Consider the following 25,592-nt stretch of genomic DNA (forward strand, 5'->3'; position numbering starts at 1 on the left):
ACACACACACACACACACACACACACACACACACACACACACACACACGGTGGGAGGGCAGACAGACAGAGACAAAAGAGAGGAGAAAGAAAAGAGGAGGGAGAGAGACAGACAGACAGACAGCACATGTGAGTACCAAAACATACATGTGGAGGTAAGAGATTGTTTTAGGAATAGGGTTCTGTCCTTTGACCTTTCTTTGAGGCGGGGCCTCTCTTGTTCCTGCTGTTGTGCTGTGCTGAGTACTGCCTGATAAATGAATGTCTAGTCACTCACCCTGTCTTCTTAACCTCAACTTTGGTCTTTTTATTACCTGATATACATGGCATGTATATATCACAATATGTTTGTCAGTTTATCACTTATTTTGAAAGTTATTTTTGTATTTTTGTTCTTGTTTTTCTGTACTGAGGACTGAGCTAGAGCCTCGTGCATATTAGGCAAGAACTATACCACTGAACTAGAACTACAGTTCTCGTTTAATTTTGACACAAGGTCCCACTGAGTTGCTCACTAGCCTTCAACTCAGTCTGTAGTCCATACAGGCCTTGGATTTGGTATCTGCTCACTTCATCCTCCAAGATAGCTGGGATTGCAGGGCTATGTTTACATCTGCCTTGGGTGATTTCTCAGTTTGATAAGCAAAGACTATGTATATTTTAAGGCAAGTTTTGTTGTTGTTGTTAAAGCACGCGTCTTTTTTCTTTGTAGTAGATACATGGGAATAACATGAGTTATATGGCAGGCACATGTTCACGTTTTTAGAACCTTCCAAACTGTCTTCTGAAGTGACTCCATCATTTAATATCCCACCTGTGGCAGCCAAAATTTCCAGGCCTCGCTAACATTCAGTTGTCCTTCTTTTGAGTCTCACAATTCTAGCACGTGTGTCCTATGCCTCAATGTGCCCATGCATAGCTCGATGATGACTCGTCCCCATGTGCTTGTTTTCCATGTGTATATATCTTCTTTGGTGAAGCGGCTGTCAAATATGTGTCCAATTCTTTATTTATTTTTAAATTGAGCTGTTTGTTTTGTTGAGTTGCAAGAATGTGTTACATTTATTCTAGATGCAACCATGTCAGATACGTAGCTTGCAGATATTTAGTTCTATTCTTTAGTTTCTCTTTTCTTAGCAATATTTTAAAGAGTGGCAGTTTTCAGCTTGGTTGTAGTCCAATTTTCCATTTGTTCTCCTCTAGTTTAAGTGTCACATTTTTGCATAACCCAAGCTCGAGGAGGTTTATTCTAGAATATTAGAGTTTGTGTTATTATATTTAACGTTACAATCTACGTTGAGCTGTTTATGCTGATGGCAAAAGGTGCAGGCTGTCTGAACATGCTTTAAGAGTGGAGTCATCTGAGGAAATTTCTGAGTGCTTGTGGGAAAAGTCCAAGAAACCAGGACAAGAGTCCTGCGAACCTCAGTTTCTTTTCAAAAACATAAAATTGTTTTTGGATTATATTTTTGTGCCCTTCTCAGGGATAGCAGTTAGGCATGAGTTGACTTCAGATTATTCATTACAACTGGCTCATGTATTTGTTTATAGGCCTCTACAGAAGAACATGTTTTTGCCACATGTGGCTTGTCTGCCCCACGCAGCTTGTGATAACACACTCTCCTCACGTGACTCCTTTTGACCCTGAGAGTATAAACCGGCTGATTCTCTGAATAAATTTATCTTTTGCATGAGATTTTAGGCATTTATTGGCTCCATTCTTCCTGATCCCACCATGCCTCAAGCAGTGACACAGGCCTGATGACGGGTATCATGGGAATCCATAGCATCGCAGCATCCATTTCCAGGAGATCATCCTTTTCTCCTGACTCACTTCCCTCATCTTTTTATTGAAGACTATAATCAAAATATATGTGGGTCAAATTCTGGATTCTCTTGTTCTGATAATGTATCTCTCCATACACTAGCTCGTATGCTGTCTTATAACTACAGTTAAAAACATTTATTATTGTTATCATTTTATTTCTTAGCATTATTATTATTAGTGTGAGCATATATATGTGTGATCCAGTGTGTGTGTGTGGTGTGTGTGTGTGTGTGTGTGTGTGTGTGTGCGTGTGTATGTATGCCATGGAACATATGTTGAGGTCTGAGGACAACGTTCAGGAATAGATATTCTCCTTCTCATTTCTGCTGTGCTGCTGTCTACTCCAAGCTAGGTGGTCCACAAACTCCTTGGTGATTTTCCTCTCATCCCATTCTCTTCCATCTCATTGTAGGGGTGCTGGGATTACAGTTGTGAGCCATCACAGTCCAGCTTTTCAGGAACTGAACCCCAGATCATTACGCTTTGTGCAGTAAGTGCTTTTGCATACTGAACCATCTTGCCAGCCCTTTTAGCTACAAATTTAGAAGTCGGCATAAGAAGTAGTAGCCTCCCACCCTGTTTCTTTTTGAGACATGGTTTGGTTGATATTAATCCTGTGTGATTCCATAGGAATTTTATAATTAATGTGTTAGTTACTATTAAAATGTTCTTTGGAATTTTGATTGGACCACACTGAAGCTAATTGGTAATGTGGGAAACATTTATGTATTAAGACTGATTCTTGTCATACACAGGAATATATGTTTAGTTTTTCTTTCATTTCTCTAGGCAACATAACTTCTATGTATTTTATTGTTATGATATAAAATTATTTTCGTTATTTATAACAATGTCTTGTTTTCTCACATCTACTTTGTTATTAACACGACTAAAATGGTTTATTTTGAAAATGTTTGAATAATGCACCCTTTTCTAACTTTTTATATTTAACCTATGTATGCCTTTATGTATAGAATCAATGAAAATATTTATTTAATTTTGCACTATATGTATGTGAGTATGCCTGAATGTATGTGCATACATCACCTTCCTGTGGGTGTTCAAGTAGACAAGAGTGTCTTAGATTTCCCAGAACTAGGGATACAGGTGGCTGTAATCTTCCTGATGTGGGTGCTGGAAACCAAACTCAAACTTTCTGCAAGCAGCAAGTGCTCTTAGCCTCTGAGCCATCTCTATAGCTCTAGAAGAGAAAATTTTAATGAACAACATATACTTGGATGTTTATTTGCTTATGAAATACAAATATTCCTCCTCTCACTGGGCATCTCTGATGAAACTCAACACTTTTGCATAGGTCATTTGGTTCACATTAATGGTCTTACCATTAAAAAAAATCCAGCTGCTCTTCCTTATTTCCTTTCTCTTTGTTGCCTCTTTCTCTGCTTCTATCTGGCATTGATTACATCATAAGGCAGCACAAACTGTTTGATTGGTTAAGGAAGAGAAGAAGATATAAAGTTGGGCAGATGGAGAAGAGATGGGGATCTTTGAGGAGCATGGTGGGTAGGGGAGGAGTGGGGATCTGGGAGGAGTTGAAGAAAGGGAGTGATATAATCAAAATTTACTATAAAATTCCCAAAGAATGAACAAAAAGTAAGAAAACCACTTTCTATTATTTAGTGGGGTGGGTTGTTTAGCTCTCCCTCTCTCTCTCTCTCTCTCTCTCTCTCTCTCTCTCTCTCTCTCTCTGTGTGTGTGTGTTTATTTTGTTTGTTTTTTGAGATAGGCTCTCATATAGCCCAGGCTAGCCTTGGACTCCCCCATGTAGTTGAAGGTGACTTTAATTCTCCTGCCTCGGTCTCTCAGGTAATGGAACCATAGGCATGTAGCACCATGCCTGAATATTTTTTTATTCCACATTACTTCTTCTGTCAGTGTATTAGGTTGTAGTCTCATTATTCCAGTAGTTTCTGGAATATTTACACAGTTAATCCAGAACATTGTTATTCAAGTTAACTTACAGCATAAAAAATGAGGATGCTGTGTGTTCCCATTTCTCTTCCCTCAGACTTTATTTATTTTCACACAACTTTATTCATCCTACCTTTTGTATTAACAGTAAAATATTCTGTAAAGATATTTTCATAATAAAAGTATGTGTTTTTCTCTAGTTGTCATTTCTAGGGATTTTTTCTCCTCTATCCAGGCTCATATTTCAATACCGTATTGCTTTATCCTACTTTAAAAATTTCCTTTAAGTTTTCCAGAACCTATTTCTGCTGCCAATGAGGTTTTCAGCCTGTGGGTAAAATACTTTTATTATCTTTAATATCATTTGTGATGGTATACATCTATCTTCATGTTTCTTAGATCTGTAGGTTTATAGTTTGATCAAATGTGGAGAGTATTTGGACTTTTTTCTCTCTTTTCTCCTTTCTTCTTTATTCAGATGTCAAATTATTTACTAGGCTACTTGAAATAATCTTAACATTTACCCACTTTTTTAAATTTAAATTTTAGTAATAAATCACATTTCTCTGTCATATTAATTTTTTCAATTGTTATAAATTTAGGTTACTAATCTTCTTTTCCAAATGTCTAATATCACCCAATATATTTTCTTTCTTAACAAATGTTATACTTTTTTTTTTTTAGAATTTCAGACAAGGTATTTGAACACATTTACCACTTCCAACCACCTTATCCATCCTCTCATCTCTTTCCACCCATCTTTGATGTTTCTTCTCCCTTTTTATCCAATGTATTTCTCATCTTGCACATTATAATTTTTACCCCTAGACATTCAGTTATATATAAACCCCAAACTCCCACATCTCTGACATCACTTCTTGGTCATATGAAATAGATTTAAAATATTGGCTTTAATGTCTTTGTTTGCAGCCTTTAACGAATGTTTAACTTCTAGGTCAGAGCCTTGGACTGGTTGCCAGACACCATAAATGCTGTCAAATGCTGGATTCTTTTCACTTCTACAAATATTCCATAGATTTATTCCAGGATCCAGTTCAGTTATTTGAGAAAAGTTTAATCCATTTAAGTCTTTGCAGAATCATTATTGGGATGATCAAGAGCAGTTCAGCCTAGCTAGTCTCCTTCCCTGAGTTAAGATCCTCCTGAAGGTTCTGACCAACAGCCACAGAACCCTTATTCCAGAGTTTTACAATCTGGGTGCTGAAAGAGGCACTAATTCTGGGTCCATCTTGGTTCTTAGTATGATTCTATTTATTCTTTCTCTCTCTTTCTTCTCTCTTCTTTCTCTCTGAAAATTAGCACAATTCATAGTTCATAATTAAAAGATCAAAACACTGCTTTATTATGTATGAATATGAAATTAGTTATTTTGTGTCAACTAAGCATGCATAACTGTATTTTGATAAAATTTTTAGAAGTGTGAAGTGAACTGCAATGAAAGAAAGCAGACTGCTATTGACAATAAGAAGGGAGTGAAATCAGGGGACACTGGGACACTTTTAAGAAATGATGGACAGATTCATTATCTTGATGTGTTGATATCTCTGGAATAAATGCGTTTGTTAGCATTTAATCAAATTGTCTTAGCCTTGTTGAGTTTATTACAAATTGAAATAATTAGCACACTTTTGGAGAACAAGTGCTTATAAAGGCAGGGTTTCACAGATCATATTTCCAAAGGGCAATGAAACAATGTTCTGATGAAATATTGATTAAAATTGTCCCGAATAAGCCACAGGACATGCTTGTTAAACAGTTAAGCTTGTTGTTCTGGTTGGCATACCAGCTGCACAGCCTGGAGGAAGAACTGTGGCAGCTTAGCTGAATAGATCTCAGTGGACTGTGGCACCCCTCAGTTCTGAAATGTGCCCTCTTGTAACTGGTTCACACGAGCCAAAAGGAGGCCCATTCTGGTACCCTGAATTATAGAACACAGCTGTCTCCAAAAGTGCATGGGTGGACTGGACAGATTGGTGGGACCCTACAAAAGCAAGAACATTACCAAACATGGACAACTTTTACCTGCCTGTAAAGCAAAGTGGAAGACTCCACCTCCCTCCTACTGTCCAGGAGTCATCATGCCATGGCCTGGAGGGTTATAGAGATGGGTGTAGGTGCAGGCCAGAAACCTTAGCCCTGGAATTCCTTAGCAGTGCCACACTAAGGCAGAAGTAACAACACCAAACTGTGGTCCTTGTGCCCGTCTCCTTATGCCTTTGTACATTCCTCCATAGAGTTTGGATTAGGGCCTCTGATGCTTCATTACTCAAGGTTGGAGGCAGAGCAAAGTCTGCTGCTGGCTCTCAGCATTTCAAACTTCTGGTTTCTGCCTCTCCTCCCATTCATTCCTTCTCTCATTCTTGTATTTTCCTGCCCCCTTCTTATGTGATTCATATGGTATCTGAAGAAAGAAGGAGAGACCTAAGTAGAATGCGTCTAGAGCGCTTCTGTAAGGAGTGTCTGGGTAGTCTCTAAGTTCTCTCTTTCTGCTATGGGACTCCTGGGGTTGAAGTCAGGTCATCAGTCTTAGAGGTGAGTGGCCTCACCCACCGAGCCATCTCAGTGTTTAAATGTCATCAAGAATGAAGAGGGTGACCAAAGAGTTAATGATTCAAATGAACAGTATCATAAAGGGAAATCATGAACTTGACATCCTCATGACCTTGCCAACCCCAGGCAGGTGATATTTAGAATGTAATAGGCACACAGCAGACCCAGTCATTTCTTTTTTCCCTCCTGATACAGGGAGGGAGGTCCATATGAGGGAGGAGAGTGGAAGATTCTCTCAACCTGCAAAGGCTCTCACAATGCCAAAGAGAGCCTATGTGGGGTTTTGTCCTCCCCTGGCCCCAAGAAACCACTCAGCCATGCTGTAGCAAAGACTTGTGCATGTTAGAATGAGGAATGCTGAAGTCCATCTTTACAGAGGAGAGAACAGCTAAGAAAGCCTCACAATGAATCATGAAGGAAATACAACTCTCACAGTGTCACTCTCTACCCATGTCAGGATACTTGTGCACAGGAAAGTGAGCATTGGGTAGTCACTCAAGACTGGTTAGAATTCTAGTTGCACCCTTACTAGGTTGGCAGAACTTGGCAGTATGGTTTGTCTTTATGTTTCTTTATTAAGGGGGAGATTGACACCTGCTACCGAGGGCCGTCCTAAGGATTAGGATAAGTCATGCAAAAGCCTTACCCAGCGAGTGAAGTCCATTTTAATATATCCACTGCAGGAAGCCTACTGTGTGTTCCCTTGGTGAAGTAGGATAAAGAGAAATTTCATGTGTAGCTAGAGTTACAAGGATAGCAGAGGTCAGCTCAAGCAGGCAAATGGTCCCTGAACTTAGCTTAAGATAATGCCAGCCACCATCACCCCCAGGAACACATTCTTTAGTACATCTGCTGCAGCCTACTTTTTAGTTCTCTCAATCAGAGGAGGAATGTAACAGACCATTATATTATTCAGTGGATCATTAAAATAACTGAACAGAATATCAGGATGCTATTCAATCTAAAATTTTTTTAAAACTTCAATTTTTAAAAGTATGCAGTTAGTCAGTCAGCTATTAAATCACAGAACCCAGACTGTGGCTGTAGGTTTTATGAAGCCATCCTAGGGAAACAGTCTCAAATAAAGGACAAGTTCAAGGTCAAATCTGGAAGCAGTTAATAAGGAAAAACGATGCGGGAAAATAGCCAAGCATGAGATCCACTTAGAGTCTCAAGATGCTCTCAAACATTGTTGTTACAGAACAACACTCTAAGCTCCTGCCTAAAGCCCACTGTCTTGCTAGCACAAAGCCTAGTGGAAGATGACCAGGGAAAAAGAGGCATCAGCCATTTTCTGTCTTTCTCACCCACCCCTGTTTATTTAAGCCTGTGTTTTATTCTACTTTGATACTGCTGTGATACAGAAGTGAGTATCCTATGAAAGATTCTTCCCAAGCATCTCATTTCACTACTAATACACGTCTCCAAAGCCAGTTTGCCACAATCTACACACAATTGCCTCTGCATTTTGTGTGACTCCTTTCTCATCAAGTGCACAGATTTCTCCTCCCTCTGAATGCGGCCAGGCCCAGCTCACACTGACAATTGGATGAATCTTTGGTTGTTGTGAACTCTAATAGGGCCTGTTGGCTCCTACCTCTGGGAGCCTAAACTTCACCCTGGACAGAGCTCAGCAAAATTGCCATGAATACTACACGATACAACACAGCACATGGTGGGCAAAGGCATTGCTTAAGAGCCAATTCCCAGACCTCAGGCATACAATGCCTCTTTGATATTCCTGACCAGCCCAGTGTGAAACCTGTGAGAGACCTTTTTCCTCTCACAGGAAATCACACTTGTGGAAGATGAATCAGGGCTATCTCCAGGACACTTAACTTCAGGGTGGGTTAAGAAGTGATGTCACACACCTGAAGCAACTGCATTATCTTTAGTATTTCAGAACCAGAGAATGAAACATATCAATGCACAGTAGTGATGCTCTTGGCCCTTTGTGTTCTCCAACATTATCAGAGACCCTGATACCCTTTTAGTTTAAAATGGACATTCATGCAGAATAAGAATGCACCTTTCTCTTTCTTCTCAGTTTGAATTCTGATAACAAACTTTGAGATGCTCAAGTTTAAGTCGGGATCCTGCCAATTCTTTTCTTCATTTTATATTTAAGTGTGTGTGTGTGTGTGTGTGTGTGTGTGCATGTTTGTGTGCCTGTGGGGAGGGGAGGCTAGAACATGTAAGTGTGGATGTCTATGGAGGCTCAGATTCTCTGGAGCTGGAGCCACAGGTGGTCTGAGCTTCCAGACATGGAAGTTAGGAATTGAACTTAGGCCTTCTGTTTGGGAAGAACAGTGTGTGCCCTTAACCACTGTGCCATCTCTGCAGACCTTCTCCTATTTATTTACTGAGGCATGGCCTTTCAAGGAAACCCAGAGCTCTCTGGTGAGTATACTAGCCAGCTTGCTCCAGGGATCCGCCTTTGCCTCCTAAATTCTGGGATTACAAGAGGCTTCTAAACATGCTGGGCATTCTATACTTTTACGCTGGTACTGAGAATCTGAACTCTAGTCTTCAGGCATGTAGTGCAAGTGCTTTTCTACTGCGCAAACTCCCCTCCTAGTCTTTGTTTCCGTAACTGATTATGGAAGTCAACTGCAAGAAATGGATGTAAATAGGGGTTGGAGTTACAATTTCCAGCTGTACTTATTGGCACCATAAACTTCAGGAAAGAGACCCTTTGCTTTCTGATCCATCAAAAGGAGATAATAATAACAACAGCATAAGGTTTGTTGTTCTTGGCTTCTCAGCTGATTTTTTCTGAGACATTTTTCCGAAGGGCAAGAACAAAAGCCTTTTAACAGGAGGATCCTTAGAACGAAAAGGAAGTTCAACAGATCTCTTTACTTTGTTGACCATGAAATACTTCAGAAGTTCCTCATTGAAGTTAAGAAAGTTTTAAACTATAATGGGTCATCGTTATTTAATGGAACGGGAGACAAGCTCAGCCATGAGCACTTACTTGCCTTGCAAGCATGAGGGCCGGAGTTCAGTTCCTAGAGATGGCAGAAAAAAGCCAGGTGTGCAGCAGTCACACACTGTGCACTCATGAGCTTAGGCTTGCCTGTTGATGTGCTCTTCAGGCACTGCCCCAGTTTTTATTGTTTTATTGCCAACCTAACACAACCGAAAGTTACCTGGTGTGGTGGTTTAAATAGGTATGGCCCCCACAGACTCCATGCTTGGTCCAAGGGGAGTGGCATTATTAGGAGGTGTCACCTAGTTGGAGGAGTCATGCTCTTGTTGCAGGACATGTGTCACTCTGAGAGTGGGCTTTGAGGTCCCCTATGCCCAAGCTCTGTGCAGTGTAGATTCCAATCTCTTTCTGGAGGCCTGTGGATCAAGATGTAGAACTCTCTGCTCCTCCAGCATCATGTCTGCCTGCACTGCACGGTGCCATGCTTCCCACCATGATGTCAATGGGCTAAACCTCTTAAACTTTAAGCTGGCCTCAATTAAATGTTTTTCTTTATGAGAGTTGCCTTAATTGTGGTGTCTCTTCACAGCAACAAAACCCTAACTAAGACATCTCAACTGAAGAGTTGTCTGGATCAGATTGGCTTGTCAGCATCTCTATGAGGAATCACCTTGATCGATGGTTATGTGCCAGGGCCCAGCTCAATGCGCCATCCCTAGGCAAGTGGATCTAGGCTGTATAAGAAAGATAGCTAAGTGTAAGGCATGGAAAGAGCCACTGAGCAGCATTCTTTGATGGTTTCTGCCCCAGGTTCCCACCTTGTGTTCTTGTCCTGACTTTCTTCAATGATGGGCTGTTAATTGGACATATAAGTTAAAATAAACTCTTTCTTCCTCTTAGTTAATAGTGCTATCACAGCAAAAGAAAAGTAACTAATAGAGAAACACCAGAAAATAGTTTCATCAGTAATTTTAAATTAAAATTTTGCTTCTTTAGGTCTGTGGATTTTAGTATGGTTATCATGTATTAGTCTCATGCAGAAGGGCAAATAGAATAGACACCAGAAGTGATTGAAGAGAGGATGTAAGCCTACCATAGATATCCTCTGAAAGATTCCCCCCAGCAGAGGATCAAAGCAGATGCTGAGACTCACAGCCAAACTTTGGACAGAAACAGGGAGTCTTATGGAAGAAGAGTGAAGGGAGAGAAGGACCCAGGGAGGACATGAACTCCATAAGGAAACCAACAAAGCCAACAAATCTGGGCCCAGGGGTGCCTGCAGAGACTGATGCACCAATCATGGACAATGCATGGAGAGGACCTAGACTCCCTGCTCAGATGTAGCCAAAAGGCAGCTCAGTCTCTATGTGGGTTCCCTAGTAAGGGAAACAGGAGTTATCTCTGATATGGACTCAGTTGCCCACTCTTTGATCACTTTCCCTTGGTGGGGTTGCCTTGCCAGGCCACAGATGAAAAGGATCCAGGCAGTCCTGATGAGACTTGACAGGCTAGGATAAGATTGTAGGGGAAGAGGGCTCCCCCTTTCTGTGGTCTAAGGGAGGGGGATAGGGTGAATGGGAGCAAGAGTGAGACCAGGAGGAGACAAGGGAGGGAGCTACAATCAGAATATAAAGTGAATAAATTATAAAAATAAAAATAATTTTTTTAAAAAGTGCAAAAAAGTCACTTGAGTTCTTGATCTTAGCCATTCTGATGGGTATAACGTGCAATCTCAGGGTCATTTTGATTTTTACTTCCCTGATGACTAAGAATGTTGAACATTTCTTTCAGTGTTTCTCTGCCATTCGGTATTCCTCTATTGAGAATTCTCTGTTTATTTCTGTACCCCATTTTTTAATTGGATTACTTGATTTGTTGCTGTTTAACTTCTTAAGTTCTTTATATATTCTGGATATTAGACTTCTGTCAGATATAGGGTTAGTGAATATCCTTTCCCAATCCATAGGCTATCATTTTCTGATGACAGTGTCTTTTGTTTACAGAAGCTTTTCAGTTTCATGAGGTCTCATTTATTGATTGTTGATCTTAGAGCCTGTGCTGTTGGTGTTCTGTTCAGAAAGTTGTCTCCTGTCCCAAAGAGCTCAATCATCACTCAGAAAGGAAAACGGGATAGACATAGGAAGAAGGTAAAAACAAGGAACAAGGCAGGAGCCTACAACAGAGGGCCTCTGAAAGACTCTATCCAGCAGGGTGTTAAAATAGATCCTGAGACTCATAAGAAGGGGCAGAGAGAAAGACCTGGAAGGATCTGGACCTCCACAAGGAGAACAACACAACCAAAAAATCTGGTCCTACAGGTCTTTCCAGAGACTGATATTCCAACCAAGGACCATTCATGGAGATAACCTAGAAGAGAGTTAGCCCTTACAGCTCAGACTCAAAATGGGCTCCCTAGTAAGGGGAACAGGGGCTGTCTCTGACATGAACTCAGTGGCTGGCTTTTGATCACCTTCCCCTGAAGAAGGAGAAGCCTTACCAGGCCACAGAGGAAGACTATGAAAGACAGTCCTGATGAGGCCTGATAGGCTAGGGTCAGATGGAAGGGGAGGAGGTCCTCCACTATCAGTGGACTGGCCAAAGGGCATGGGAAGAGATGAGAAAAGGAGGGCAGGATTGGAAGGGGGTGAGGGCAGGGCTACAGCTGAGATACAAAGAGAATAAATTGTAATAAATAAAAAATTATATTAAAATATTTTAAAGGGCAAGAAAGAAATAAAACAAAATTTTAATTAAATTGATAAAAAAGGGAATAGAGAGATGATTCAATAGGTAACAAACAGCCTTGGTTGTACAATCATGAGGACCTGAGTTCAAATCCCCAGCATGTAGATAGGCTACCAAACATGTGCATTTTACCCCCAGAACTGTGCAGGTAGAGTGAGAGGATTGCTGAGACTTCATGCTTTTGACTCCATCTCCAGGTCTAGTACCAGACATTGTCTCAAGGAAGACAGGCAGAGTGTTATAGCAGGACATCAGTCATTCTCCTGTGACCAGCTGATGCACAGGTACACAAACATTTGTGCGTGTGCACTCATCCACACACATTTCCAAACAAATATTTCAAAAACTAAGTGATAAAGAAGTCTTATGCCATCATGCAATGTGTCTTTTCCCTCCCTTTTCTTTTCCTTTTATTCCCCCTCCTGCTGTTTCTTCCGGATTCCTAAAACATGAATTTCCTCGTTGTGAGAAAGATGAAGGGAAGTGTTCCCACAGGGAAGACATTGCTGAGTGACACTGAACTCTCAGTGGTTTTCCTCATGCAGCACCCAAGCTTCCCTGGAACTGATTCTCGTTGTGATTCAGCTTCCTAAACTCCTGCATCTAAACAGAGAGACTAGGCAGGCAGTGGACATGCTTTTCCCTGGAAGCATTTTCTGGGAATGCCTAGGAAGAACTTTCTCACTGCAAACCAGCAGTGTGGAATCTGGGTTTCTGCCTCTCTTGCCTGAATAATGGTCTCCTGGACAGCTCTGAGGCGTTCCGGGCAACTCTGGAGCACTCTATCGCAGTGTGGACTCTCAGAGGTGGACTCAGTGGGCAAGTTGCCAAACCACAGTGACCTCACTGCATTTCTGTCCCTGTCCCACAGGACCTGGCTGTCCTCGTTTTCATCACCTCTGCCTCCCGCAGAGAGTCTCCTGCGTTTATCAGGGTGCCTTTGCCAGGAAGGCTAACCCTGTTCAGGCTGCCTCTCCCTGGTTTCTGGTTCAGCTGATTCAGTGTGAGTCAATGGCAAGGGATTGGGGGCAGGCACAAGGTTAGAGCTGGGACACTTTTGTCCTTCCTTCTGCCTCCATGGGAGTCCTGGCAGAGGCTTGGGCCAGCTGTTGTGTCTCCAGCATTCCCTGCAAAGCTTGTGTGGTTTCAGCTTGTGCCCAGTAAGGGCCTTTGGCAAACACCTTGTCTACCTCCATACTTCCAGCACTGGTGCAGTCACTCTTCTTTCTGAAGTCTACACAACACCAGCTGTTCTGGATGCTTCTTGGCCTCTCATTTCTCTGAACTCCTTGGGGATTATGCCCCCATTTAGGCACAGGTTAATATGCTTGTATTCGTTTCCCTGGTATAATCATGCTGGAGTCTCTGTTCATATACGTCTGAGTGGGTGTGTGATAACCCTTGTCATGATTAATAAAAAACACAGTATTTGAGATTTAAGTTGACAAAACTGACACCCAAGAGGTTACTATCCATTTCCAAAGGAGTTATTCACAAATACAGGTAGTCTATAGACATTGTTTAAAAAACTCACAGACTCATACCCTCTCTACAGTCATGGCCACCAGAAATATTTCCTTTGAAACAGGAACTGGAAATCAGGAGCATCCTTAGGACACACTGGAAAGAGAGGACCTGTGATCCTCACCACTAACTTCTGCCATGAATGTTGCTGGTTCCATTTGCAGATGTGGAGGTTCTGAGATGCTGAGGAGTTACCTTTCTATTGTCATGAAAAATCACAATGGCCAAGGGGTCTTCTAAAAGAAATCATTTAATTTGGGATTTACAGTCCCAAAGTATTAGAGTCTATGGTCATCATTGCAGGGAGCATGTCAGCAGGCAGCAGGCAGGCAGGCAGCAGGCAGGCAGGCAACAGGTAGGCAGGCAGGCATGATGGAAAAGTGAGAGCTTACATTTGATCTATAAGTACAAGGCAGAGAAGCATGAGGCACAAAGAGAGCTGTGAATGGTCTAAGCTTTTGAAACCTCAAAGCCCACCCTGGAGACATAGCTCTTCCAACAATGCAACTCCTCCGAATCCTTCCCAAAACAGTTCCACCTACTGGGGATCAAGCGTTCAAATATATGAGTCTATGGGGCCATTCACATTCAAACCACACATACTCTAATTTCACATACTTAGCATATAAGGGACTCAGCATGCCATCCTACACGTCTAAAACTTTGAGGAACACCAGAATTAAGCAGTGGCTAGAAATGGAATATCCATAGAGGATCTAATTAAGCCAGTCAGAAGGTGTTCTATTTACAATCTAAATATTCACTTGTAACACTATCCCCTTGATTCTAATGGTGGCAATCCCTCAACTGCACTTTGAGAAATATCTCAGTAAAACACAGAAGATTGTACCTACTTATGTCAGCTTATAGACACATCCCCAGAGCCTGGGCATATGTTTAGGACGTACTCGGTGACTAATAAATGATTGCAGAACTATGGATGGAAGGAAAGAAGGAATAGATGAGGGGGAAAGAGGGAGGGAGAAAGAAGGGCGGCCATTTTGTTTCAATTCAAATCTGAACAATTTGCACATTTTAGACATTATGCTAAAGTTAATAAAATCCATTTATTAACTTGCTGGATTTTTTATATTCAAGGCCAGTCCTATACAGTGGGAAATATATAGATATTAATTTGATATCTAACACAGTTTCTATCCCTCCAAGGATTTCTTATATTGTTATAGAGGTAGCCAAGCAAGAGAGGCAAAAAACCTTGCCAGTGAAACTATTAGGACATTTTGTAGATCGCTGTGTGTTATGCCTTGAGAAAGGAAGTTAAAAGTTCCCACAGAAGAGGTCATGAGTACAAGCTCACCCTGAATCTTTGAGTGTTTGCGCATTTGCCAGTGACATGTACGATGGAGAAAGCTTTGGGTACCACATTTGGATGGAGTGTCATGGGCTCCTGGAAGTAAAATTGGCCCAGCAGGCTGTGACTCGGGGTGTGAACCTCACATACTGACAAGTGTGACCATAAACAGAGAAGATTAAGAGGGAGGCTAGGAGGAATACTTTGTTTATATTCAATCTTTAAACAAAGAAGTCTGAGCTGGAATTAGAATTTTGCCAAGCCCAAAGACTAAGTAAGATGTTTCAAACTATACCCACTTAGCTCCCCAAGAAACTGGGAAGTAGGAAGGTTAAATATTGTAGTCATTATTATTATTATTAAGGTTCGCTGACGATTTCATATACATCTATAATACATTTTGGTTACCCCTCACTGTCTTTTTACTCTCTCCCACCCCTATCAATCCAATCACTTTCTCATTTTTTAACTCTTCAGTGTTCCCTGAATCATAGCTTGGGATAATATAAATGTGTTTGGAGGGCGAGGCGGTGAGCGCTCACTTAGTTTCCATTCCCTGTAAGTCTCTGTGTTCACCATGGTTCACTGGAAAGAGAGACCTCTCTCGGTTACACTGAGAATAGTAATTGTTTGTGGGTATAAACATGTATATTTGAAAGCCGGCCCAACACTGTGTCAGTTTGGCTTAACAACATAATTAAGGATAAGTCCTGTTCTAGTTTGTGGTCCCCTGGCTCTACTTTAACACAAACCCACATAATCAACAAGCAAAGGCCCTTTGTCCTCAGCTCATCTTTGAGATTTATGTTTTCCTCTTACTCTGGAGCTGGGGGAGCTGGGGGAAGGGAAGCCTAACAGAAGTGGGATGGTTTGTGTGGCACGACCCGGCTGGAGAGTAGTTTCCTACCACAGGTAAAGGGATTTGAGTGGCTTGGTTTTCCTGTTGTCTCCCTTGTCTGAGTCTGGAATACCCCTAGAGGACTGATAATGAACCTCCTTAGAATGGCATAAAATCAACCCCTTCTCCTTTCCACATATAGCATGTAGGCCTCATGTCTCACATTAAATGCTACTAAGAATGTCACCTGCAAGTGATGAGCAGGGTCAGAGACAAAATGCAAGGCTACTGCCTTTAACTTCACCCTCCTCTCCTTGTAGCCTGAAATACACATATTTGGGAGAAATCCATTTGTGTCTGAGTTGTCTTCATTTCCAAGAACCACTTCTTAAGTATAATTATTTCACATGGAAAGCAATTACTGTTCATTTGGGAGTTGTATGAAAAGAAGAAAAAAAAATATTGGTTCAGTTACAATCCAAAAACTCAGTTTTGTTCTTTTAATTTTGGGGCAGAGGGGGCTGGAGAGATGGCTCAGAGATTAAGAGCGCTTGCTGCTCTTGGGGAGAACCAGAACACATGCTGAGCAGCTCAGAGCCACCCCTATAACCCTAGCCAACGACACTTACACACCCCACAATAAAAATAAAATAAAATAAATATTTTTAAAAGTAGTGGGCAATCCACTAAGCCATACCATGCATGGCTTTTGTTGGGCCACAAAATTGTCTAAAAATGACCACAACATTAAAGTTCAGGATATCTTTAGTACAGGTTATCTTGATGCCTTAGCACGTTTCTTCTTATTATCACATTTGACATAATTACACCTTGAAAATACCTCAATTTTGTAATGACATCCTTTCAAGAATTATACCTAATTATTGTACTTGGCATGACAAATTAAACATGTTGTTTGACGTAATTTCACAAAATAATTCAAAATGCTAAGCATGCTTAGAAATAGCAATTATCATAATTAAATAAAAAAATGACTATTAATTTTGATACCAATTCCTTGTCACAGAGTGAAGTATTCTCGGATGATTGCATGAAGACTAGCCTACGTGATCTGTAAAATTACTTTTGAATCAAGAGTAATTGAACCTTTACAATGGTTTGCTGACTTCTGAGCCAGGAAAGAAAAAGCAAGAGCTGAAGAAACTGGGGCCCCATTTTGGCCAGTCTGGTATTAGCCACACTTCAGTGTGAGGCACTGACTTAGCTATCAGTTCCCAGCAAATGCTCAAAAAGAAACGGTTTCATACAGAACAGTTTTCCTCTCTAAAGGGAGTAACATCAGACTCTAGGCTTCAAGTAAGAGTGAAGCTTTATAGTAAATGATTGTCTTCGATGAGTAGGACACAAGGAACACTAATTCCTTTTAGCGCTTCCCATGAATCTGTCTTCTTTGTACCTCTCATTTCAGAATGCGTTTGATGTAGGCACCTGGTGCTACAGACATGAATCAGAGAGGAGTGGGTACCCATTGATACATCTAGATTCTTAATTCTGAAACAAAGAACTGGACCAGGGGCACATGGAAAGTCTTAGAGATAGAAACGGTTTGCTCAGAAAACAAAGGCGCTCCCAACAGTAGGCTGGGCACTGGGCAGAGGGCTCGGAAAAGTCGCAGGCTATAAGGTCTTGGACTACAAGAGTCTAGAAACTGTAAGTCACCTCATAGCATCGGCCTTACAGTCATTTGAAGACCCCATGGTTTTTGTTGTGCGTGCTCTGTTTTGTTAGGTGTGGCCCAGATGTTTCCAGCATTTCTCCGCTACGTCTTTCTCTCATATGTCAATCATGATGTGTCTGGAACGGCCCTTTCCAACCACTCCTCTTGTCTCACTAGGCTTTGGAGGGGGGGCATTGTATAAAGTAGTTTTTAATTAACTCAATAAATAACCCCCCAGTGCGGAGAGGAGGAGTTGGCTGGCTCTTAGTCTGTAAGGCTGTTTGAACTAAGACTCAGAGTTTTTGTGACTTGTGTGAGGTCAGCAACGAAGAATTTGAATTGAAACTTGCCTGAATCAGAACTTGAACTCAAGACTGAGGGCACAGAGATATCTTTGTTCCCTGAAATCTGTCCTGGGATGGGGTTAGGGGTGGGTGTACCTTGGGTGTCTCTTGTTTTCATTCAGTCTACCTTTTGGAGATGCAGGGCTTCTCAGATCTCCTGGGAACTGTCAGAGCTGGTAGAGGAGACAGCACCAGCTTTCGGATCTTGTGTGTAAAACACTGTGATAAAGTAAACTTAGAAATAATTTTAAAAAGACTGACAATTGATCTCACATCTCCTCAGGGAAGAATGACTGTCAAGTATGCTCTTGCTGTTTTAAGGTAAGAAGACACAGGAGACAGATGTTATTATGAAGGGAATGAGCTTTCTGACAGGAAGGGCTCCTGCTGGGGGAGCTAGGGAAAGGCTGACTGCACAGCCCTAGAAGGGATGGCTTTAAGCACAGGTTCTGAATTCTTCTCCCACAAGGACAGCTGAGGCAACGATTATAGGCTGAAACCCTCAGTCCACAGACCTTAGTTCATGCAAATGGGTTTCTACAGGCAAAGCAGGAAAAGACTTAAAGAGCTACACAGGCAAGGATATAAAATAAATAAATAAATAAATAAATAAATAAATAAACAACAACAACAACAAAAAACGTTGTTGGGAGAAGACTGTTTCATTATCGAGAAGAGACATTTCTCTTTAAGCCTATCCTGAAGTCATGGACATAAAGACAGAAGTGAAGAACATGAAACAGAAGTGACTTAAATGCTAAGGTGGAGGTGAAGTGAGATTCCGGTGTGTGTACGTGGTGTGTGTGTGTGTGTGTGTGTGTGTGTGTGTGTGTGTGTGTTACACATACACGAGTGTTTGGGTACCTACTCCTGTTTGAACCCATAGGAAGCCAAAGCATGATGCTATCACTCCCTACCTTATTATTGCCTTGAGACAGGGTCTCTAATGGAAACCAGTGGAAGCCTGAGTACTTGGGATGTACTTATCTCTTCTTCTCAGTGCCTGAACTGCAGGCCCAGGCAGTGTGTCTGGCTTTTTACATCAGAACCAATCTCCCTAGCATAAGATGTGATGATTTGACTACTTTATCATTAAACAAGTTTTCTCTAGACAGAGATGAGTGCAACTGTGCTTATGTACATGTGTGTACACTCATGCCTAGAGGTGAATATGTAGTCCCAGTTCCCAGGTGAATATGTAGTCCTCATCCCATGGTGGATGAGGGGTGACTCATAGCGTCTGCCCCTGCTCTTGACTAACAGGTGGCCAGGTTCCTTAATTTCTTGGAGTCTCAAGTTGTGGAGCTACTGCATGAAATGGTTCTAAGGAGAAGTGTCTTCATGGAGGAGTGGCTACCATCCTTGTGTGGAGCCTCGGGCATTGCTTATGCCTTCATGCTCCAGTGGTCCTCTGTCCTTTCGGTTGTGTTTCCTCTTAGGTACAAAATGTTATCCCACCATCTAAGTGAATGTTCTTAGTGTTTACTGCCCATTTATTTCAGATACAGACAGCTCCTTCCTTCAGAGGTGTACATCCACACCCCATGAGCATCCTATTAAAAAAAAAAAAAGTAAACACTAAACACCAAATGTGAAGGCAGAAAAAGATATTTGAGTCTAGCCTGACCCATTACATGATATCTGACCAGGGAAATGTCACTAATGCTTTCAAAGTTGTCCCATTATTTGTTGAATGCAGAAATTGTTAAATCAGGGTTGGAGAGGCAATAGGGACCTGAAGACGATGGCTAGGCCACCACAGTGTATGTATGTCTACCTGACAGCAAATACAAAAGAGAGGTGCTGTGGGGAAGATGACAGGGACCCAGTAGAGAATTTCTTTTTTTTTTAATTCTTTATTAATTACACTTTATTCACTTTGCATCCCCCCTGTGTTTCCTTCCCTCCTCTCGTCCCAATCCCTCCCTTCCTCCACCCTCTGCATGCATGCCCCTCTCTAAGTCCACTGATAGGGGAGGTTTTTTCCTTCCTTCTGATCCTAGTCAATTAGGTCTCATCAGGAGTGGCTGCACTGTCTTCTTCTGTGGCCTGGTAATGCTGCTTCCCCCTCAGGGGGAGGTGATCAAAGAGCAGGCCAATCAGTTCATGTCAGAGACAGTCCCTGTTCCTATTACAATGAAACCCACTTAGATACTGAACTGCCATCGGCTACATCTGTGCAGGGGTCTTAGGTTATCTCCATGCATAGTCCTTGGTTGGAATATGTCTCTGGAAAGACCCCTGTGCTCAGAATTTTTGGTTCTGTTGCTCTCCTTGTGGAGTTCCTGTCCTCTCCAGATCTTACTGTTTCTCAATTCTTTCATAAGATTTCCTGCACTCTATCCAAAAGTTGCCCATAAGTCTCAGCATCTGCATTGATAGTCTGCAGGGCAGAGCCTTTCGGATGTCCTCTGTGTCAGGCTCCTAACTTGTTCCCTCTTTTGATTATATAAGGACCAATTAGCAGCCTGGGGCAGGGACAGAAATCAAGCTTGATAAAGAGATGTGTGTGAACAGGGAGCAGGGCAAGGAGGTCAGACAGGAGGAGAGGGGGTGTTTGGGGGCAAGAGCCTTTGAATGCACTGACTGTCTTCACTGGAGACATTTAGACCTAGGAGCACAGGGGACTTGTGGGTTATCCATGTAAATGGAGGCTTTTCTTCATAGGCAAACACTTGAATAAGTTCCCCCACATTCTCTACCATAGAGAGAGCTAAAGTAAGTTGGATATGGAATTCTAGTATCTAGTAAAATGGCGAAAAGAAGAAGAAGTGCTGGTGACAATTTACAGAAAGTAATGGTGCTTTTATGTCTTCCTTTTCAAAGTTTTGAGACCACTACTAGGAAGCAGGTGAGGGAAAAGAGCTGAAGTAGCTGAAAAGGTCAGTGACAATTTAAATTAAACACTAGCAATGTGGAAGAGTAGAGGAACATGGCTGGACCCAGGAGACCTTGGCACCCTGAAGGGCCCCAGGCAGCTCTACCTTTATACTCTGCAAGCTCACCATTCCCAGTCTCAGAGGGGTTCATTCCTTCAGGTGTGGCATATTGAATTTTCTGTATGACCTTATTCTCAGATGCATTTGACTGTATCTTAGCTTAAAGGAATAAAGATTTGTGGTTTGGAAGGCTCACGCTGTAAGTGGTCATGTGCCTCCATGACAATGGGTCTGTGATGAAGCAGAACATCACAGCAGCAGTATCATGTGGCCAAGAAGAGAAGATAAACAGAAAAGAAAAGGGCCCAGGGACAGCACAAATCCTTCAAAGGCAAGCCAACTTCCTTTTACTTATCCTACCTTCTACTTTCCAAAAAATACCAGTATATTATGAATCCATCTATTGATTAAGTCATTATTTATATCTAAGCCCTTATGATCCCACTCCTTACCAAGTCCTATCTATGAATATTGCTTCTGAAACCAGACTTTTGACAACTGAGCCGTTGACAGGAATTTTTCATAATCAAACCAAGAATGATACCCTCCTTATAAAATCAGACTGAAAATGTTTACCACAGGCAATTCTCCATATTAATCATACTAATTAAATTCTCATACACACTTATGGACCAACCATTTTCTCCTTCTATTCTCTTTCCTGCATTTTTAACCAGTTCAAATGGTACTTCCAGCTTTCTAAAGGTCAGGCTTCTTCAGATATAACTTTTGACATCTAGTATGGCCTCCTTCATTGTTCCCAAGACAGTGTTCCAGCTGTTAGACATTTCCCTTAAGTCTGAGATGTTGACATATCCCATGGACATTAGCATATTATCAGTTCAGTGAAGAATCCAGCTGAAGAAAGTAGAAGGATGAATGTGAATGTTGTTCAGGTTTCAGTAACTTATTCAAAACAGTAAAAGAAAAACATGTGGGGCAGAACTAGTTTAGGGATGACTGGCTTATTTTTGCTTGGCTTGACAGCTTGGAGGAAACATGAGCATGTTTAGAAGGTAAAATAAACCTATCATAAAAAATAAAAGAATCAAATGGGTCAGAGAGCCAGGAACAAACAGGGTGCCTGAGAGAAAGTCACAGGGAGGTCTTGAAGAAGGACGTCCAATATTCTGTAAAGGAAAAAAAAAAAAAGATCAGTCAAATATTGCTAGAAGAAGGGGAAGAGGGTAGGAATAGAGAGTGAATTATTTGGATACAGGAGAACATGAGGTTTCTTTAGCTCCAGGCTCAACGTCTGCCCGGAAATTTTAGGTAGAGCTGAAAACAGGGAAGACTGGAAGGGAGGGAAGGTAGAGATGAACACTATTTACACTGTACACATTAGAGTATTTGATTTTCATACAATTAACCAGCTATCCTTGCAGTATCGGAAGACGTTAACTGACGTTGAAGTCAAATTGCAATTTGTGATCCATTCAGGACTTGACTAGAGATCTGTCCAACTACATCCCTCCATTTACTGTTCCTTTTTCTCTTTTCCTGTGCATCCCTGTCCTTTTCTCTTCTGCTATTAACATTTTGCTGTCATCCTTAATGAGTTTTTATAAGGTCCACTGTACTTCTTTGTCTTATGAGTTACGAGCCAAGGGAAGTCTTTGCTTAACTATGCAAATATCTAAGAAGCATATTATTTTCTGCAATCAAAGGAAACTCTATAGACACTGTAGAGATGGTCCAGTGGATTAAGAGTGCTTGCTGTGCAAGCTTGAGCACCTGAGTTAAGATGCCCAGAGCACACAGAAAAAGCCCAGAGGGTCAGCGAGTACCTGTGATTGCAACGTTGAGAGACTGAGATGAGAAGGGACCCGGAGGGCTCAAACCCAGCCAATCTAGCCAATCAGTGAGCTCCAGATTTTGTGAGAGAAGCTGTCAGAAATGATACCTTCCGCCGACCTCTGGCCTCCACTGGTGCATGCAAAAGCAAGTTGTCCAGAGAGCTCCAGGGTGCAGCTTTCCTGTATTCTCATCCGTGCTGGGCTGGGCTTTTGGGTGAAGCGGCCCCCTTTGTGCCACTAGTGCTCCTGCAAGGAACCCCAGTAAGCTCTCTGATTCACCATGCTAGACTTGAGGGTTCCTTTCTTCTGACACTGGTGCCCTAACTGAAGTAAACAGAATAGATGTTTCTCCACACCTACCCAGGAAAAGCCATGGAAGGAGAACCATGCCTAACCTATTTCTTTCTTCTTTTCCGCCCTGTAAAACTATATTGTATGACCTATGCAAAGTCCTTCAGGGAACCTGCAGTGTATCCTTGTGCCTCTCTGTTTTTTTGGGGGGTCCTAGGCTTTTACTAACGTGTGACTAATACCAGTGAGAAACCTGTGAGTGTGCAAGCATCCCATTTCTCCTTTGCATACTGGGGGTTCAGAGTGTGTTTGCTAAGTAAATGAATGAATCAGTCAGTCGATCAATCAAGACTGACCTTTCATTAAGTGGCCACTTATTTACTTTCTGTTCTGCTTTAGAATTTGTCATGCTGGCAATTAGAATTAGAGCCTTTATAAATGTAAACCTGAAAAGCACCACATTGTTAAATAAGTTCCTTTTTTAAAAATTCTATTTCTGTGGATGCTTTGTTCTGCCCATAGAAGTTTGGGATGGAAAGTTGAATGAGCAATCAGCATGACAGCCTCTGTGATTACTCCTATAATCTTCAGTGCCTAAGTGGTGGCCTTGGGGAGACTTTGAGTATATTTCCTTATTAGGAAATCATAGTGATTTCAGGAAAGTCACAAAGGAAATGTTTCTGCTGAGAAATATCATGCTGTAACTAATGAGGGAAGGAAAAAAGTATGTGCTTTGAAATCCCACATAGTAACACTATGCCTCAGAAGGAAATTATGTCTTCAGGAAACCCTAAGCTTACACTTGGCCTGATTGAACAGAAATATCTCAAGCCATCTGTGTCTGGCCATTGAAGACATGTGACATAGCCATGACCTGCAGCCCCATGCCTCTTGTCAGTTGCACACATGGGTTTTCAATCCTAACCAAAGGTAGGGAATTATCCCCTGTTTGATAGCAAAGAGAGCTGAGGTTCTGATGTGATAGGGCACCCATCAGAGGGCCAAGATTTGAGATATAGAGGCCATTCCCTTAGTCTAGGGTGCTTATCTTGTGAGTGATTGTTGTGAGTTACATGGTTTCTAAAACACACGAGTATGTTAAAACCCTGTGGAATAATTCCCCACAAACTGTGCTAAATTGAAAGATACTGGGAAACAAATCTGCCTTTAAATGTCCTGCTTCTAACTATAAAGACCCCTCCAGTGCTCTTTAGAGTGTCTGCTTGCACATGACATCTGGGAAATTGATATTTCAATGAATCAGTAAAATAATTAACTCAGCAGTTACTTGTTTTTATAATTTTACTAGAGTTTGAATTTTCAAGAAATTTCTCCTGCAGTGGCTTCTATGTCTTTGGGTCGCCTGGCAATGTAAAATCCTGGTGTCAAGGTTCACCAAGATCAAGCTAGGGAGATTAGACAAGGGGAACAGAACAAATGGCACATGTCAGCGCATGGCACTTTTGTTCAGCCAAGGCAGCAGGTGTTAGGACAATTGTGAACCATGGCATTTGAGAAAATAGATGAATGCTTCTTTTGTTTTTGTTGCTTTTAAGTCATGTGTCTTCCTTTTATCCCTGGATGGCCTAGAACATGCTACGTATTCTTCTTGTCCCGATTTCCTGAGTGCTGGGACTAAAGGTATCCTCCACCATAACCACTGTATTACTATCTCCTTTTTGTACAACCAACTTCCTGCTTCCTCTAATGACAAGGTTATATTGAATGTTATCCTCTCCCTGGCAACTACAAACTAGAAGAGAACTGCAGAGTTCAGAGCTTTAGTTACTGGCTTCCTATCAACCCTCTTCTCATGGCCACAATTCTTTCCCTGTTATTATACAGCCACCATTTCTAGTTACTGAAAAATGCCGAGCTCTGTTCATTGATAAAATGTATGCCATTTTGATCTCATTGACTTGCCCAACAAGTCAGTGTGACTCCAGTCATTGACAATGTCCTGTTTGACTATTATTAATGCAATTAGTGTTTAAGCAAGACTGCAGAGTTGTGAGCTTCACCTCATGCATTCAGACAAGTATTAATGCAAAGTCTGAGCATTAAAGATACAATAGTAAACAAACACACAGTTTTTTTGTGCTTCTCTAGCTAATAGGAAAGGCAAATATAGAGGAATAAGTACTATTTCATATGAAACTGGTTATATTACAATTAAGTGTGTGCTATAGTAAATGCCAAGAGAATGCAGAGAGAGGCTGGCCAGATAGAAGCATATGTGTGGTCTCTTGTCTGATTACTGTAAGCACAATTTTTTTTATTCATATCTCACAGTGACCACAGATTTATCTAGGATTGGCTCCTTGCCTGACATATCCTGGAATCTAGAGTTGAGGGGACAGTCTTTGTCTGAACACACAAGTCTCTATCTGAAATACAAAGAGGTCATGGAAAAGCATATGGCAGCCATAAGTGGTCCTCTCTACTTCCTGTTGTTCTGTATTGGTCCAAATGAATCTCACACCTGAAACTCAGTTTACTCAGTGTTGTCCAGAGAACAAAGCAAGGACAAGCAAGACAGACTAACTGGAAACTTCCATTTATTACGGCTGGGCTATAAAGTGAATGATGTGACTCAGTAGAAAATGGAGTAGGTGATGGGTGACTATAGCACTAAAAATCTTGCACTTGACTTGAGGATCAATTACCATAATGATGAGGCTTTACCACATCCACCTATCATAAGGGTTTAGACCTCAGTCTCATCCTAATACCACCAAGAAACATCTAGAACACTCTTTTAACAACACCCTGGGCTGATGATCAAGTCAACATGATCTAAAGAGTCAAGAGAGGGTTGTGAAAAAGCAAAAGGGATGGCTCTTTATGCATTAGTCTTAACATA

The sequence above is a fragment of the Psammomys obesus genome, unplaced genomic scaffold (genome assembly GCF_907164565.1).
Source record: "Psammomys obesus unplaced genomic scaffold, mPsaObe1.curated_primary_1811, whole genome shotgun sequence".
NCBI classification, from domain to species: domain Eukaryota; kingdom Metazoa; phylum Chordata; class Mammalia; order Rodentia; family Muridae; genus Psammomys; species Psammomys obesus.